Source organism: Rousettus aegyptiacus, unplaced genomic scaffold, assembly GCF_014176215.1.
Source record: "Rousettus aegyptiacus isolate mRouAeg1 unplaced genomic scaffold, mRouAeg1.p scaffold_m13_p_2, whole genome shotgun sequence".
NCBI lineage: Eukaryota > Metazoa > Chordata > Mammalia > Chiroptera > Pteropodidae > Rousettus > Rousettus aegyptiacus.
The window spans coordinates 69,305,734-69,325,691 of NW_023416295.1; the positions used below are offsets into that span (position 1 = coordinate 69,305,734).

Sequence of the window (19,958 nt, forward strand, 5' to 3'; positions counted from 1 at the left end):
GAGCCACACAAACTTTGGTTCTGCTCAACAGACGTGGTTCTGTCCTGTTCTGGGTCTGATTCTCCACCATCACTGCAAATACTCAAATAGAAGTGAATGTGGTATTTCACTTAATTAAAAATTTTGTAGCTGTTCTATCAATTATTTGTTGCACTCAGTTCATTACACTAAGGCTCAGAAGCTTGCCCTTTTGAGTTAGAAAGTGTATTTTTGACATCTCTTTCTCTTCAGCAGCATTAAAAGTATATCAAGAATTTTTTGAGCTAGGAGAAATTGAATAGGCACTATGATATATCTTTATGCTGCAGAGCAGAGAAAATTGAAGCTCAGAGATACTGAGAAGCTTGCCTAAGGTGCACAGCCTGTTCAAAGCAGTCCCAGGACAGAACTCAGGGCCTACATTCACATGCTTTAATCATAGACCCCGTACCCCGACAAGTCAAGTGGAAACTGTGTGTGAAAACACAAGGTAACGAGAATCCTAAAGGAAATGTGACAGGGAGATAAAATGATCATAGGGCAGCCATGTTAGACACATATTGTATCATTCTTTCTATTTAATCATTTATAACATTCCTGACCAAATTAATAAATGTTTGTTGACTATATAACTAGAAAAAAAATATGGAAACTAGTAGTACATGCTACTGGGCATAGCCTAACAAAGCATTATCAATAGGAAAATGTCCTTGACCAAGTTTATTTCTTATTTAAAAAAATATGTATAACTTGCCCTAGTTAGTGTTTCTAAGGGCCAAATGAACTTTAGATATTTCATGATCAGTTAGAAGCAGAAAAAAATACAATGCATTTCACATCTTATGAGGCTAAGATTAAAGTATACTTGGAGATTCATAAGAATTTTCAAAAATATAAAGAATACCATATTTTCATTTCAGAATAACCCTCTCGTTTATGTCTCTTTAAAAAAAATGACACTTATCACTGTCTTAGAATTTAGCAGGGCTATTTGTTCTGACAATAAAGAATATTTCCCTAGAGTTTCAAATTTCTTTAGGTGCTTTATTTTCTTTCTCAAAAAAAAAAAAAAAAGAAAAGAAAAGAAAAGAAAAGAAAAGAAAAAGACTCTCTTGCCTGACATAAATTAGCACTGAGAATTTTGTAAGGAAAACCATCTCAGAGGTAAGCATTGAGTGCCTCCTATGGAATTCCCATTCATGGGTATTAGTTTGGGTTTTCACTATGTGGCAAGTAAGCTGCCTGCCTCATCACTCCAACCCCCAAGAGCTACAGTCTCCTCTGCCTAAACACACAAGAACCCTCTGTGGTGATATGACCCCTTTCCTTTCCCAAAATATGTGAGAAGAGCTGTTTCTCCATGTTGGCTAAGAGTTCACAACAACTCCATAGACAAATATTACTTCTCTAAGAAATTCATTTGTAAACCTTGGAAAGATCTTATGTTGATCTGTGGTACAGCACAGTCTGTTTGTTCCCCTGTGGAAATGACTTGTGGCCTCGGTAGTTCCAGTAATGTGTGGCACAACCTTCATGCTACACTTTTCTGACAGGTCAGTAATTAACTTGCATTGCAATTGTTTGTCGTTTCCACCACAGCAGCCATTTACCAAAATAACATTTTAATTTCAGTTTCCTTCCAGTTCACTTTCCTTTTCTTTTTTCCCTGTGGCTTCTACATCTCTATTAAGTCTAATTTCCCCAGACCACTTCCATAAGCGGAGGGAGTGCAATAAAACTCAGTTTCAAAAATGTCAAATATAATGAGAAAGGAAGATCACAGTAACAGAATTTGACCATAGCCACCCCATTGGGTAACATTGTCTTTGACTGGGCAGGTGTTATATATAGGAAATGTGATAATAAGGTTTTGCATTTATTTAATTTACATCAGGGAATCTGGGTGAATGTTGCAGTTACTGGCAAAGTCAGCTGCATGGATAAATTGGAATACAGTGATTGTCATTGCATATAAGCATCCTAAATGGTGAAAATGACAAGTAAAATACTTTTTTGAGTAGAGTAAGTCCTGGATAAAATTGTGTGGAAGGTAACCTTGATCTTTTCTTAGGTCTTGGTATCCTATTGCTATTTCTCATCCCCTGGACATCTTACTTAGCCTTTTAGTCTCTATCTTATCAAGAGCAAAGCAACTGATTTTACATTTCAAATTTTTGTTAAGCCTCTACCCTAAAAAATAGAGTTGTAGGCCCCACAGTCTCTGCAAAAATTATTAAGAACCTGGGATTAAGTTATAAATAAGCATGTTTGCCCACCTTGGAGTCTAATAAGAGTGTAGTGGAGAATGGGACTGAGGACAATTTCAAGGTAAAGGTGACATTTGACTTTGATGTTGTGTGATAAATAGGACTCCAAAGGCACGGATGGGATATCAAGAGCAAGGCAGGCTGAGATCACAAGATTTAAGGAAAGGAGGAGTGAATATCTACAATGAATGTTAGAATGTAGGTGGTTAGGTGGGAAAGTTAGGGAGAAATAGTTAATTAAAGCTGGATTAGGAGAACCTTGCAGTTCCTGTTAAAGAGGTTGGTTGTGTCTTCTAGATCCTGGGAAACTTTGATGACTTTCTTTACGGCATAATTTTCTCCCAAAAGACTTGGTGAAAAGAGACCAGAAAGAATAAATTTCCAGCCACTGAGACTATACAATGAACAATATTATTCTCATGGGATGTTGCTTGAATAACTTTAAATCAGAATAAATATTACAACATCTATTTGTAAACAACAGTCTTATGATAAGGACACCCAGTGATCTGGGGAAAAAATTCTCTAGAACTTTAGGAACCTCACTTTGAACTTCCAGGTATACATTTAATGTTTCTTGTTACCAACCAAATGAAGAGAAAGGTAAAGATTTCACAGGAATGACAAATGAAACATTTAAGGAAGAGAGGTCCAAGGGTGCAATTACGTTTAGATTAAGGGCAGAGTAGAAAAAATAGAATTAAGATTAATGGAACTGCTTCTGAATGTCCCTCTGGTGATCAGGTAAGAGGCAAAAATTAAAAAGCAAATAGGAACAAAATGCCTTTGCCATTGTTATTATATTTAGGCAAGATAAGACATTTTATGAAATGGCAATCTCCTTAGATACACAGGAGAGACATAAGAGGCATAAGTGATGCAATCTTCCGTTTCCCCTGTCAGTTTTGACCTAATCTAGCAAGAAATGCTGAGCCATTTTCCGCCTCTTGTGAACAAGTATCAAATAAGAGAAAACAGAGTGACTATCTGAGGGTGCTGAATGATGAAATGTCATGTAAGGAGAAAACATGGATGATAGAACAAGTTGCTCAGTAGCTACAGTATCAGAAAACACTGGCAGAACAAATGGAGTCTCAGAAACTCTTTGGAACAGAACTGGTTCACTGATCTTTGTTGGAAGAGTATGAAGTGGAAAAAATACATTTTGACCTGCGATAGCTTGTTTCCTGGAATTTCATGTTCTATAGCATTTATTTCCAAAAGGATGTGACTCAATTATAAAGCCCTTTTATCAAGCAGATTACATTTAATCACGCATTGATTGCAGTACACCAGACTTTCTCTATCTCTATCTTGGTCTGCCCAAGTTAAAATATGGAGAAGCTGCATATTGCATAATTAGTGCTCAACAGTAATTAACAGGAATTGGTAACTGACAGTAGTCAAATATGGCTGACATTTGTTTTATTTAGCAAATTTGTTATTGCATCCAATTAGTCTTTTCCTAATGCTCATATCTTTAAACTTTGAACTGATTGGATTGGATTTCAGTGCCAAAGGGACGTGTCTGAGAATGGGACAGTAATATTATAGTCCATTGTTGTGACAATGATAACATCATTAAACTATTTCAGAATATCTCCTTTAATGCATTTAAAAAGTAGTTTCTTTCCCTCTCAATTATGTAAGCATGAAATACATTTTAGTTTCTGTGTTTGTATGTGTGTATGCCTATGTTTGTGTATAAAAGTCTATGAATATAACACACCGAACACACTCATGTAATCACACCTAAATCAAAAAACTCAACATTATCAGCACTCCAGATACCCCTTGAAGGTCTTTACTAATCACTATCCACCCCACCCCACTAAGGATAATTATTTTTCTTGTCTTCTTAGTTCTGCCTATTTTTGAACTTCATGTAAATGGAAACCTAGAGTATGTACTTTTTTTTTTTGCTGGGCTTCTTTCATTCAAACTTTTATTTGTGTGACTGACTGCTATGTAATAATCTTTTTATGAAGTGCCCGTGCAAAACTTTTTTTAGGTCTTTTATTAGGTTGTTTGTCTTTTACTTAGATTTGTAGGAGTTGTTTTCTTATTCTGGATACCAGTCATTTTTACTATATGTGTTACAATAATGGTCTTTTCTCACTTGTGGATTGCTTTTTATATTCTTAATGGAAACTTTTCATTAATAGAAGTTCTTAATTTTAATATTTCCAATTTATCATGTATTTCCTTTTATCAATAGTGCTTTTTTGTCCTCTTAAAAAATCTTTGTCTAATCCAAGGCCACAAAGACTGTTCCTACATTTTTCTCTAAAACGATCTGTTGTTTCAACTTTTATTTTTAGAACTGTGATTCTTCTGGAAATAATTTCTGTATTTGGTGTGAGGTAGAAATAACTTTCTTTCTAAATGGATAATTCATATGTATATATTTTTAAATTAGAAAGATCTGATATCTCTCATTTATCAAAGTGAGAAAGGCCCAGAATCTGGCTCTCCATTTGAAGTGAACAGATGCTGGAGAGCTAGCTCTCCTACCCACAAATATTGACAAGAAGTTCAGTTCTGTCCAATAATTACATAAATTTCTGGTCATAGTCTTGGTAAACATTGGCAATTGGGCAATTCAGCAGAGGGAAGAAAAAACCATAAGTAATCTGAGAAGAGCAGTCTCAGAAATTCAAATTTATAGAATGTTAACAATCAGGAAGTTTGTTACTAAGTGTTAAGAGTTTTGAATGCTTGGTATTTGTTCAGAGCTAGCTCAATTTATACACAAGAGAGACTGGCAAGAGAATGAGGCAATAAATGACCAAGTTACCAGTAGAGAAAGTTGTGGTCAGGGACAAAGCAAATGCCTAATGATGAAGGCATGACTTGCTGAGGTACTGGGACTTGTAAATGAGGAGGAACACACTTACTGTGTGCATCACAAGTGAAGACCAAAGCCATGATCATTTTTAACAATTTATTATTGAACTCATAGAGCTTCATTCCATTGGAATTAAAGACTACTGGCAATAAGCTAAGATTTTTCCTGGGACTTAGGGTCAGAAATAACTCAACTTCAGTTGAAAATGAATAAATGGCTCTAGTAGTGAAGAGAAAAAACGCTGTAGAGCAGTGATTCTCAAGGGTCAGTGTAAGGAGCTTCATAACCATGAAGATTTCTTTGTACCTTCAAAAGATATTAACATTCAGCAAGACAGAGGAGGGGCCTGAGAAACTACATGTTTGGCCATCACCTTCTATATATTATATCTTCATTGTTCTAAAATTGTTACTGATTATTATAGTGTCTTCTTATTTTTAAAGTCCATTGCTGCTAGGCTCATATTTCTTAGTATTGTTACTCTAAGTTTTCTGGAAATACATTTAATTTTAGAATATACTGGCTGTTGGAGGAAGTGGTATGGATCATAGTTGGGAATAAAAGAAGAGGGTAGGAAGCTAAGCTAAGTAGATAGATACAAAGATAGATAAATAGATATATAGGCATATGAAAGTAATACTATGTACATCTATTTGAGGTTAATTTAAGTATGGTGTTTAGCTACTCAAAACACACATCCAGTCTTAACTGTTGCTGCAAAATAAATTATTTTACATAAAATACACATTCAAAAGGGTCATACCAGAAGCAATCAGGGTCTATTATATAACTTTCAGTATGAGTGTTTTTTGTTTTAATGTTTACATCATGAACTTTGTAAGTGTGAGCAAAACATCAATTTAAACACTTGCAAAACAGTTCTTTTGTGTATTAAACATCAAAGGGTCTTTGGTGTGGGAACAAAACAAATTCCAGAAATCTTGGGCAGTGAGGTGTCCTTTTATTAAGCCCATACTGATCAAAATAACAAAAAATATATATTTTTTGTTATTTTGATCAGTTCCCATTATTTAAACTGGTAGTTTTTAAATGAGTTTAAATGAGTTTTTCTATCCTTATCTTAGCAGATTCTCCAATATGCTATGCAAATTGTATATCTTATTATGTATCTTTTTCTTTCCAGGTTGATCAAATAAAGGCTCTTTTGATGCCCTAGTCTCTTGAAGAGCTTCGGCTGTATTATCAGAAAACTCAATCCATGAGTTGTTTGGGGGCTAAATTCCCCCATTTAAACAACTGGTGTTTTGTTTCTCTTTTCTCAAAGTAGAGTTGGGGAGGGCTCTCCCTAGGAGGTGGGAGGTAAAGGAGATGGTCAGATATCTTATATCTATCTAACTGTATTCCAGTTGTTACCATAATTTGAAGTAGCATAGCCAAATTTCTGTCTTAAATTAGGCTCTTCACGATAGAAAGTATATGATTTTGTCTGGGGCACACTGAAGTCACAAGGGAATGCATAAATATTTAGTTTTAAAATGGATATCGGGATTATCTATTTAATTTTAAAAATTATTGAACAATAATCCTTTTTTCTTTCTTTCCTCTCTTTATTCACTTACAGTCTTATTATGACTACTTCTGAGACTTAAAGACTCTGATCTATTAATAGATAACACATATGATGAAATGGGTTATAAAACCACACCCAAGCTATGTTTCCGCATCTTATGTGCTGTGAATTTGCATCTGTATGTGTGTGTACACATGCGTTTAAATTTTCGTTCCTATCATTATCACTATCCAAGGCATCTAAACCTCTCTTTTAACTTCCCTACAACAATAGATCCATACAAATGTAGATGCTCTTGTCTATATCTTATAATTATGTGACTTTGAAAATATCAGACAAATTAAGGATTACTATACTTGCTATAATTTAGAAAAGTTAACCTTTTGGAGACATCTGTTAATGGTTTTTTAAAAATCCTTTGAGGAAGACTGGCAGCAGCAGAAGTTTTGTGCTTTTAGGTTAGAAAAATGAGCCCAGTTATTAAAGCTGAACAAAACAAACAAACAAACAAAAAACCTCCAATGACTTAAATGAAAAATCTGTACATAAATGGATTTTTTTTTTCATAGAATAGCCTAATGCGCTGGTCAGTCACTAAACATTTATTAGGATTTATTGGTTATACAGAAATTATTTGGAGTTCTTGCTAATCATTGTACTCTGTTCCTGCTTCCTTAGGAGCAGCTATAAATTCAAGAAGTAGAAAACCAGAAGGCTGCCAACCAAATTCAACCCACAGACATATGTTGTTGGACCTGAATAATGTTTCGAATCAGTTTCCCATTGAAAAAATGAAGATTTCAATTTTTTTAAAGGTGTATATCTGTGTGTCATCTCTCGAAAAATCATAAAATGTGGAAAACTGATCAAGGTATGCATGGTAATTGTCATCTGGAGGTGGGAAGCTTCTATAGCCTGTAAACAGGGCAAGTTCTCCCTGATACAGATATAAAATAAAAGTGGGTGAAGAGAATTCTACCTTTTTTCTCCTTATCTTTGTAGGGTTTTTTGTTTTGTTTTGTTTTGTTTTTTGTTTTGTTTTAACTTTAACTCCAGGAGTCAGTGACTTCCTGTCACTTTTTGACTTGCATTATGTGATGAATATTACCTTTAATTTTTCAAAAATAAAGGGTAATTTTGATAAAGACACATCTTGAGCTTCTGAAGGAAAATTTCCATAACAACCAACAATTGGTAAATAAACAAAAAAAGAGTGAGCCTTCTTCTTTCTCCCACACGTAACTATACTATACTCCCCCACACAGCTGTATTGGGGAAATGAAACCAATAGCAAGAAATTGCTTTTGATGAGATTCATAATGTTATCATAATACTTAGAACTGAAATAAATCAAAATTATACTGGCATAAGTTTTATTTCTTAATGAGAGACAAAATGATCATCATTTGAATCAAGATGACCTAATAAACCAATTACTATGGCTATTATTGCACCATACTTAACCTTTTAAAAATAATCATTATATGCCACAAACTAGGCAAAATTCCTTAACCTATCATTTTATTTTTTATCTTGTGAGGAAAATCCTTATTTTATAGGTGAGGAAACTCAAGCTCAGAGAGATTTAGTTGCAAAAATAACATAATATTTAGCAAGTGGCGGAGCCTGGGGTTGAATTTCGGTTTTTCTGACTTCTTAAACTATGCTTTTAATATCTTTACTATCCCTAAGGAGTAAAAAAATTCTGGACTAGAATTTGCTAGCAATATGTTCTCATGTCCTCAAACATTTCAATTGTTCTATGCATCATCATCTTCTATTAAATCTATTAAAAACTCCTGTTTTTCTCACTAGCTTGCTAAAAATAATCAAGTAAACTAATGTATACAAAAATCACTTTTGAAACTTTAAATAAGATATAGATAATAGATATTTTTACTTGTGTTAATTTACTTTAATCCAATTATCAACTTGAAGATATAAATTAATTTTGAAAAAGGCAAAATTAAGGAGTAAGAGAAATAGGAATATGAAAGCAAGTAATACCTTTTTGCCATAATCTATACCAGAATTAAGGGATGACCAAACAAGTAACTATGATAATAAGTGAAAATGGAGAGAAAGGACTGGATTCTCCTAAAAGATGGCAATTAAGTGAATGTATAAGATGAGTCCATAGAGGTTCCATGATTATTTGTTAAGGTGACTTGAGGAATAACGGTATCTGACATTTGAAGAAGAATGAGAAAGATTCTGTAGAGAGATTATGGGTTTAACTTGAGACATGTTCAATTTGAACTGATGATGTGACTTTATAAAAGTGGTATCAAGTGATAATTAGAAAGGAGGAACAATATTCAGAGAGAGGTAAAGGACAAAGATAGAAATTTAAGGATCATACCTGAAGGATTAAATTTAAATCATAACAATGAATAAGAATGTTGAAATTGTCTTGTGAAAAGAGAAGATGGCCTAGAGATGTGCCAGTAACAAAATTATAATGCGAGTCACCCATGAAATTTAAAATTTTCTGGTAGCCACATTAGATGAGTAAAATAAAGTCATTGAAATTAATTTTAGTAACATTTTATTTAATCTAATATATCAAAAATTTATAATTTCAGAATATGCTCAATGGCAAAATATTAATGACATTCTCTTTATTTCTACCAAGTCTTCAAAAGCTGGTGTTCATTTTATAAGACAATTTAGACTAAACACATTTCAAGTGCTGAATAGCTATTTGTTGCTGGTTGCCACATCATAGTGGACAGCATGGCCTAAGAAGAAATTTGAGAGAGATAAGGGCTGGGGGGAGACGGAAAAAGAGAAATAGAAAAGGTATCTGCAGTATGACAGGAACTAAAGCAAAAGTGTTTTCTTCCTCAAATGTTTTATAACACTTCTACATGAGACAATATATATAGTGAACAAGCAACAGATTTTCCACAGATGGTATTGTTTTAGGCATCGAACAAAGCAGGATCTTTTTAGACACTTTCAGACTTCAAGGGCCTTCTGAATTAGGTCTAGCATTGCTTAATTGGCGACACTTAACAAGTTTAGAAATTGTAGCATGAAGTTGTGAAGACAATATGTTTTCATCATTACCCAGAGTTCCCTAAAAATCACAACACATCTTACCAGGTAGTGCATAAATTTGGACACTTAACCACTTAACCTTAACATTCTTATCATTAAAATAGGATACTAACTCCGTTACACAATTTGTTGTGGATATCAAATGCTATTAGGTAGGCAAAGCATCTAATACATAACATGCATTACACATATATATGCATTGTACATCATGGCATAATCATAGATATGATGATGATTTTTAATAATCCCAATCTAATAACTTATACTGATGAATGTCTCATGCTATTATAAGCATCTTGAGAATAAAGGAATATTGTCTACTTTTTATAACACCGTAGTGCCTACTACAGTGCTAGAGACACCACTGGGGTAATCGACAATCCTAAATTCCACTTCCTTTAAGAGAACCATCAAGATATGAATAGGTAATATTGGATAGAGTCTCAGATTACTTGATTTCTCAATGTATTTATAAAAAAGCTGAATATGAGCTCTATAGCTCAGTCTCTATCCCTTAAAAATCTAGTATGAAACTAACTAAAGCAGAAAGATAAATTATCAGAAACAAAAATTTCCCTTTACTCAGCACTGTTTCCTGATCATAGATCTTCTAAAAAGTTGTCTTGTTTTGACTCTAAGCTTGGCATTGTATCAGTAGAGACTAGAACACAAAGTTCTAAGTTTTTAGGAAATGAATCTAAAGTGAACATAAAATTATTCAATTTTAATACCATGGTTTTAAAAATAGCTTAATATTTAAATGCCTAGAAGTGGTAGGTGTTTTCTATCAGTTTATGACAATATATTTTCAGAAGGTGGGTTAATTGTTCTGGGTTTCAGAAAGACACCATAGTATATAATGGATCCAGGATTCCACTCCAACTTTTCATCACTGCCCTGTTACTCAAAATATACCCATAAAGTGTCATTTGTTTGAAATATGTTTCTAGCTCCTCTTCCCCTAAATTTCTTCTATTTTTCAGACCCAAGAAAAGTCACAAATATTTAAATCTTTTAAAAGTCACAAATCCTTAAAGCTTTCCTTGAGTCTAAAGTCCACAATCAACTTTGTATCATTTACTCATAGAGTGCTTATTATATGCCATCATTGTTCTAGGTCCTAGATATTCAGTTGTAAAAAGACAAAGTCAATACTCTCATGGACCATTCAGTCCAATATAAAGATAGCTGCTAAGCAATTTAACAACAACTACATATATATGTATGTATACACACATGCCACACATACATATATATATGTGTGCATGTGTATATATATGTATAAATATGTGTGTGTGTGTGTGTGTGTGTGTACACATTTCCCCATATCCAAATGCCATTTAGGAAAACAAAAGCAAAGTATTGAGACAGAGAGAGTCTTGCAAATCATAAAAGGTGGTTGAATTAATTTGACATACATTAGAAAGTCATTTAGAATCATTTAGTAGGAGAGTTGAAAGTTGTATGATTTAAGTATTAAATAAGTCACTCTGCTTACTCCTTGGAGAATGACTCTCATCTGAAAAGTAGAAGCGGGGAAATAAGTCAGGAGAATTTTGCAATAACAGTGGTAGAAGTGATGATATGTGATTGAATTTGGGATATTTTGATAAATATTTACACATTGCTAAATGTCCAGTTCATTTCTGTTTAGAGAACTCTATTAAAAGCTCAAGATATACAAGCATTTATAAATATAAAAATAATTAGATTAAAAACTGGGTTCATGTAAACAATATCAACAATTTGAAGAAATTGTACATAAAATATAAAAAAGTTTTTTATGTATTAAATTTCTTTTTTTCTGAATCTTTTTTTTACCAAAATTTTTGAAGATTGTGAGTTTTCTTATGCTCAGAGTGTACTTAATAAATTACAGCACATAAAAACACATTTACTAGTGAAAAAAACCTATTAGAAGGTTCTGGAAATTGCTACCTCCTCAACCTTCTTGAGTTCATTCAAAGTGTGCATATGAACATTATTCTATATATTTTCTATGATTTTTCTCCAACTTGACACTAGAAAGTGAGTTGGTAAGTGTGGTTTTTATCTAAAATGGGAGTGTTGTCAAAACACCATATATTGTAGTGTATTTTTTGGGGGAAACTCATACCAACAAGCAAAAAATTAAGAAAAAGTAAAAAGAGCCATTTGGGGCAAAAAAAAAAGATATAACGTTATGAACCATCATCGAGAAAAGTAAACAGGGTAATGTGAGGTAGGTCAATATTTTGCAGGCTCTGAATATTACTGATGAATTGGATGTGGTTTAGGGTAGAGAGAGTGAGGGAAAGAGTGAATCGAGGGTAATTCTTAGTTTATTGACCTGAAAACACAGATGAATGGTGGTGCCATTAACTGAGATGAATGAAAATAGCGAAGAAGCAGGTTGGTTTGAGGGTAGGTGGGGAGTAAAGCTTAGTTTTGAACACAGTCTTTTTTATGTCTCTGTGAGACATTCCAATGAAGATGATAAATAAGCGATTGCATTTATAGTTTTAGTGCTAAGTAAAAAGGTTTGGTCTTGAGATCTAATCAGAATATAGATAATATTTAAACCTATAGCACTAAATAAGATCACCTAGAAATAAGTTTAGAAAACAGAAGCTGAGACTGGAGAGGTAGAAATCTGAGAATTGAGTGCAAGACATTCCAACATTTAGAGGGTTGAGTAATGAGAAAGAAATAGCAAAGGAGACAGAGAAGGAACATCCAGTTAGCTTGGAGAAAAATTGGAAGAGCGAAATATCCCAGATGTCAAATAAAGAGACAGGTTCAAGAGGGAAGGAATGTTCAATTGCATCAAATGTAGCACAGACAATGGATAATATAAAGACATATAAATGACCATTGGATTTGGCAAAACAAAATCATTGGGACTCTAGCAGTATGTTGTGTACTATGTTTATGGCATTGCATATATATATATATATATATATAATTTATATTTATATTCTTGTGTTTGTGAAACTAAAAACTTTCACTGTCTGTATAGCACATCAATTCTTTGTACCCCTAATAATTTCTAGCATAATATAGTGCACTTATTTGAAACTCAACATTACTTATGGAACTGAATTGAATTGGGTGGATGCCACTCAAAAGAACAAAATCAATTTAAAAATCCACAATTGTATTGTGTGTTACTGACAAGGCCATTTTTTTACATAAGATATTCTGTCTATTACTTGGCATCTTGTAAATACTCACTCTCATCAGACAAGCTTTCCTCCCATGTCGGAGAAGATACAAACCATGAAGCATGTATTCCCTCAACTTCCTCTCCTCACTTCATCTTATCTAAATCCAATTCATCAACATACACACTCATTAAAGTGCTCTTCTTCCTTCTGTTTCAGGTTAATTCATCTGCTTAAGCTAGTGATTACACCCATCTGTCTAAGTATCCTTTGAGATCTGGTTGTGTTTCTGAATACTTTTCTTTGTTTTCTTTATTTTTATCCTTTTCTCCTGTCCTTCCCTTCAACATCCATCTCTTTTTAACTACTACTTTTTTTAAGCTTTATGAAAAGTATGTTTTGCATATGCTAGCCACAATTCCTTACTTCCTTCACATCTCAGTCTAAGACTTGAGGTTCGCTAATGCTTTTGAGTCTTTATTACACAAAGAAAGGATACATTGTCTTATCAAGAAAGACAAATAGACCTTTAATCTTTTAAAAACAAGCTCAACCTCAATCATAATAACAGAAATATCAAATAAAACTATACTGAGATATAATTTTCTACAGAGTGGCAAAATCTGAAAACTTTGGTAATATAATCTGTTGGTAAAGATATAGCGCATTCTTATTAAGTATTGGTGAAAGTTCAAAAAGTTACAACTTACATGTAAAATAGTTTGGCAATAACTACCAAAATAATTTTATTTCTTAGCTTTTAAATAAACAGTATTTATGAGAATTCAGTCCACAGATACATTTTTAAATGTATATAATTACATTAAAAATAGCAAAAAATTAAAAACAACCATGATACTTTTAATAAGAGACTGATAAAATTAAGCATGATATATCCATATAGTGGAATACTGTACAGCTGTAAAAGATAAGAGAATGAGACACTTTCTTTTGTTATGGAAGTATCTCCAAGATATCACTAAACAAACAAAAAAAAAGCAAAGTAGGTATGTATAGTACATTATCTTTACTAGAATTAAGGAGGATATGTACACACACATATATGTGTGTATAGAAAGTGTAAAGGGTTTTAAAAGTAACTATAAAAAGTGTTGGTCTATTTGGTTAAGGTGGGGGTGAGTGGGGTATACAAAAATAGGAACATAAGGAAGATTATCTCTAAAAATTTTATGTTGAGGTTTATTTTAATTTTGAACCATCCTGCTGTATCACCTATTCTCAAACTAAAAACAAATATTTTCTCTAAAATGGTGCTGATTTTTCTGATAAGATATGATTAAGTGATACAACACCAGCAAAATTCTCTAGTTTATTTCCTGGCACATAACAGGAATACAAAAATGTTAAGTGAATTTCTGGACCCTAATCGATTCCTTGTATCTTTTTATTTTATTTGTGCCTCAATTATGAACTTAACAATCATACTAGATTGTAAGCTTTTAGAAGACAAGTATGGGGGAGGGGGGTCCAGACATGGAGTAGCTGGTGAAAAATATTTTTTAATTTAGTTTAATTGAAACCCTTGTTTCATTCATATTTACCCTTAAACTGATTATAGAGTTTGGACGATTTAAGTAAGTAATGTTCTTAAATGTGACTATATATGGCTGTGTAGTAGAGTTCTGTGGCTTTTCCCTATAAGAAACGTAGTCACCTTTCTTCTGAGGAAAGCATTTTACTATCTCGTATGTGGAGACCGCTCTTTTCAGCTAAGAATTCATGTATTGCAGGTGCAGGCAGCTCCTCAATGAGAGAGTGGGCCTATGACCTAGGCCTGGTCACTCAGAATGTCTGTGCTTCAAGGTCAATGATCAACTTAGGTATGGTCACATGATCCTGTTCAGTCCAATCAGATCTAAATCAATTGGTGATGACAGTGGAAAGGCATTCTTTTCTGACAGTTTGCTGAAAGGATCAGATGTAAACCAAAAGTTTTCTTGTCAACTCAGTGGGAACCTCTGCCAGAAACTGCTTATAACACGGTGAAAAGATAATTAAAGTACAAAAAAAATAAGACCTAATCCTGATAACTATGTGTGTTCCTGGATTCACTGATGCCTCCTTTGCTTTCATTAGATTTTTTTAGTTATACAAATCATTGTTTATCTCTATTGCTTAGGCTAATTTTAACTCATTTCTTATCATTTGCAAACAAAAGAATTTATCTACTCAAAACTGAAGTTTAGAATACTTATAAGTACATTTTAAAGTTTAGCTATATAACATTTATTTTGCAATGCAAAACAATATGCTTCTGGTACCCAAAGTGTTAAATTTAAGACAGTAAATGATTTTTTAAAATACATATATAAAGCTATTGATAATGTTAAATATTTTCTAAGTGTATGGCAACATCTAAAGATACAGTATAATTAATTTTCATCTACTACAAGAAAGATGTCTGTTTCTTCAGAAATATCTTAGAAAAATGGACACGTCTCTTTGATAGGCCCATCATTTAAGACATTCTCAGAAATTCTGTCATTAAATACCACAGGCATAAATAATGCATAACAAAACACTCTTTCCACCCCCAAATACTTCTCCCTAACTCTTTGCCATGGCATCGGTCTCCTCACTCAAGACTGAAGTCCTCAACATTTAGCTGTTCCTTTGGATCCCATCTGCTAATACACCTTATTAAAATTCTACTCAGAGGAGGAGGGGAGATCTGACTAAGTCATTGAAAGAAACAAAGCTCTATGGCCTTCTCCTGTGAGCATGAATTATTTTTATCAGATGCTCTACGTGCTGAGAATAGGATACATTTTTAAGAACAATGGGAATGGGATGGAGGAAGCAAAGTGGTACCAAGGCTGGGGAATTCTAAATTAAGGGCATAATTCATCACTTAAGAATAGAACAAAACATTAAAAAAGAAGAAGAGGATTATCAATGGAAAAATTTCTTTTTTTTGCATATTGCTGAATGTTGGCCCTAAGTTGAAAAGCATGATACTCTTTTAATAAATCAGCTTGAAATGATTCTCGAAATGAGATTTTCTGCATTGTGTTCATTTCATCAAAATTTGTTTCTTATTTATTCATATAAAATGTACAAAGATATAGTAACCTAAAGTAGTTTATTTGCAATTTCTTTTAAGATTTGGTCTGTATATTCAAGAGATAATACATTACTTGCTTTTCTAAATAATTCTTAGAGTATCCTGGTTTACATGTCTATCAATTCTACTTGTTACTCTTTATAATTCGTGCTAATGTATGTTTAATTAATTCTTAATTTTACACATACTCCATATAATGTCTATTTTAATTTAACATTTTCTGCAAGAAACAATCATACTAAAAATACTTTGGCTTGTAAACATATTAAATAATTTTTAAAATTTTTTCTAGACTTTTTAAAATGCCAAATACTTGTATGGGTATTTATTCTTTCTAATGTGTAAGTACTACATAGGTTTATTTATGTAATGTTCTTTTATAATAAAATGAAATAAAGTAATAACATATCAACCAAAACTATCTGAATTATATATCTTCTATAGAGGCAGAGGTTCAGAACCACAATATTGAAGACTGATTTAAATAACGTTTTCCATTGTGAGAAAATGCAATAAATTAAAAAGCTAATCAGTATATCAAAGCAAATACATATTACCAGTGCCTTCTTACACTCTACCAATAAAAAAAAAAGAATATATTGAGCACCAAGCCCTAATCTCTATTTTTTCACGATCATTTTAAGTCAACAAGTATCTTGCTTCAGTATTGGCAATTGAAGAGGTCTTAAAAAAAGAGTGCACTAGTATGCCTAATAATTTCCTGCTAAATGACCACATCAAAAAATATTTATGTGTCTTCCAATAAAAGACAATAAAAGAAAAGAAAATTGTTGCCACTTATCAACCCTGTAACCATTTTTTAATAACACAAAAAAATAGGTGGTGTGGGGGCCATCACTTCTCCCATTCAACAGCACAATAAAAATAATATTAGGGAAGAGTGGATCATATCTGAAGCTTTTATTAAAATTCTTTCAAAAATCTGCAGTCAGATTTATTTTAGGTATTTGTCTCCAAGATTAGCAATACTTTTATATTTTCTGTACATATGTTACAGCACACAAAGACGCTCTATAAAAGCAAGAAATCACTATAAAAGAAAAGTTCTTGTCAGTTTATGATTAACAGAATCTTTTCATTTCTAGGGTTATTATTTGGGAAAATCTCAAGGAAGGAAAGTTGTATAATTACATAAATAACAAAGTATATCTCTAATTTGCCTCTTTTCCCAGAAGTAACCTTTGGTGAAGTCAACTGTGACTTCTCTTTTAAATAGAGTTTTGCTTATGAACTAAAAACTTTCTCTCATTTCACCCTATATCTTAAATAAAATTTAGGAAAAACATACTCAACTGTCATGATAGAAAGCTTTCTTTTGCATTTTAAACTTTTCTGCTTTTTAATAACTATTTAATAAACTACATATTTATTAAACTATACCTTTTTAAAGGTTTTTAATGCTAACTTTAATACAACACTTTACAATGGATATTCATATTACAATGCAGTTGTTATTTCTTATTGTTACACAATGCCTTATTTTCTTTCATTCTCTGGATCTTGAATAGTACATATTTTTATAAAGCAATGAGTTAAAGAAATAAAATCACAAATTTTTCTAGAAGACTTTTAAAAAACACTTTCAAATTAAAACTATACCTTATTATGTCTTTACTATTTAGTATAAAATTGTAACAAATGATCTTAGCATAACATCTCAGTAAAGGACTTTCAAATTTGATGGCTACAAATACGAAAAGAATATTATTTCCTACACCAAAGGAAATAAACTGATGTTTCAATCACAGGTGAAAACATCACATTTTTGTAGAGATGTTTATATGTACACGCCAAAGCATAGGATACTCTGTCAAATGTTTTCAAGTCTATAAACTTCGTGTTCAATATAAAGTGAAAACTCACTTACCTTTTCTCAGTGATGACTTGTTATTGAAACTGCCGTCAACTTCTAACTGTTAATGACTCTTTCAACAAAAACGGAAAACAGTAAAGTCACATGTCGTAAGAGTAGGCCTGTGTTGGATGCTGCTTAATTTCAGTACTGAAGACAAAAAAGGAGGAGGTGGGGGTGAGTACAAAACTTTTAAATAAAACCACTTCCTGCGTAGATACGGTTAACCACACACATCACAGCATTACTCGATTTGAAGAAATTGCCTTGTATAGTCAACAATATCACTATTTTTCAATGTGATTTTTAATTCTAAAGCACTACACACTTATATAGGTTTTCATCAATTCTGATTTAATGGGGCAAACGTGTGTTTAAATATGTAGCAGGGGGAGGAGCAGGCTGCTGAGGACTGAGAACACTTCCTCTTTCTCTGCCTTCTAGCAAGAGCTTAAAACCTAAGCCTCTACTATCCTCAGTGGACTTGGGCATTATTCATTCACATGCCATCAGTAAGCTCTGCCTATTGACTTGGAAAGCCAAGAAGCCACCTCCAAGTCACAGACATGGTGCTTCTGTCTCATTCATGGATGGACTCATAAAAAGGTACTCTAGTTAACGAGTTCATGGGGTCTAGGACAGGTTGCATTAGAACTTCAGATGACGCAGCCCAGGGCCACACTGCCATCTGGAGGATAGGAGGGTGCTTGTCTAGCACGTGCTGTGACATTTGCTCTGACTGTGACTCCCACATTGGTGTATTCTCTCTGGCAGTTTCCTAAGCAGTTCTGAAATCTGCTGAAGAGCTTTAAATCTAGCTGAGTGAATCTTTGTGAGGCCTGACTTAAAAAAAAATAAAGTAAAGGATCCAAAGGGTATCATTTTTGGCGTGTTGCCATGTATCCATCTATGTCAACCTTTAACCAATTTAAGACAGATTTTTTTGGGGGGAGGGGGAGTCTCAACAATTATAAGATGTGAAAATGTATTGAACCATGAAGCTAAAGAAATAAACTCCTGGATGTCCAGGTTTGGCAGGTTTTGTGAGATTTTCAGGATATTCATGAAAGGAAAACTTCTCTTCAAAATACATGAGAAAGTTAAATCATAATCTTTTGTCATACAAACTGATCAGATTAAAATTTGTGCAATAGTTCTCAGAGGTGTGGAATATTAGGCACACATAAACACAATCATTAAAAATATATTTGGTCTATAAATCCCAAGGTAAGGATGACATGTGCCTGCAAATTAATCTAATTTCTCTAGACAACACTCTTTTCAAAATCATATTTCAGATGGACCCTAGAACTTAGAGTCAATCGTCATTCTTGGATGTATCTTTTTAAGTGGTTAGAGCTTGGAAGGTTTATAGTCAATTTTTCTTTAACACAGAGAAATAATGAAAAGAACAAAATGTTGAAAGTAAGGAAATCAGAATCTAGGCCTCAATTCTGACATTGCTATTTATTTAACCTTGGCCAAGTCACTTAAGTTCTCTGAGATTCAAGTTATTCATCCACACACTGGAGCATACAAATAAAAAAATATCTATCTCCCAGAATGATGTTATTGGTTCCCAAACTTGGGAGCTTCCCCAGTAAGATCTGAAACTGGGCCTCTATGCATGGAGGGCAAGGAGCCACAGGAGGAAGAGACAGACCACTCCAGATTTGTAGGTTGCGATTTCAATAAGCAAAAGAACTTACATAAAAGACTTGTCTTAGGCAAGGTCAGTAGATCTCCATACCTGTCAGACAGAATCTTAAAAGTTTATGTAGAGGCCTTACCTGGGTTTGGTCACGTATTCTGCTGAGATGGTCTCAACAACATATTGCTCTCTCAAGGCTGCTTCCTTGAAAATGGCTCCCACTGTGGCTATGGTAGGTTGAATATGCATTCCAAGGACAGCAGAGGGGGTGGGGTGAGGAGCCTCTGATTGCTCTGGTCTAGCTCTCAAGTCAACTGGTGGTTACGACCTCTTGATGACCTCCTCCAATATTTTATCTCTAATGACCAGCAATTATAATTTATATGCCCCTCTCTTTTGTAATGTGCCCTGAAGGATCAGCAAGGGGTTTTTATTAGCATGGAGGTGGCTCATTTGGTGCCTATCTGACTACACTGACTACACTGACTACAGTGTAGTCAGATAGGCATCAGTATTAG

At 33.3% G+C, this 19,958-nt stretch overlaps 1 protein-coding gene across 1 annotated transcript in view; it reads right to left on the reverse strand.

The window, feature by feature from the left end:
* The window catches only part of ARHGAP15 (Rho GTPase activating protein 15), a 584,899-nt gene extending 566,799 nt beyond the window's left edge, over positions 1 to 18,100 (reverse strand). Inside the window, exon 1 of the mRNA XM_016136367.2 lies at positions 17,805 to 18,100. The gene's annotated coding sequence lies outside the window, so the exon portion shown is untranslated. The remainder of the gene's footprint in view (positions 1 to 17,804) is intronic.
* Positions 18,101 to 19,958: the final 1,858 nt, after the last annotated feature.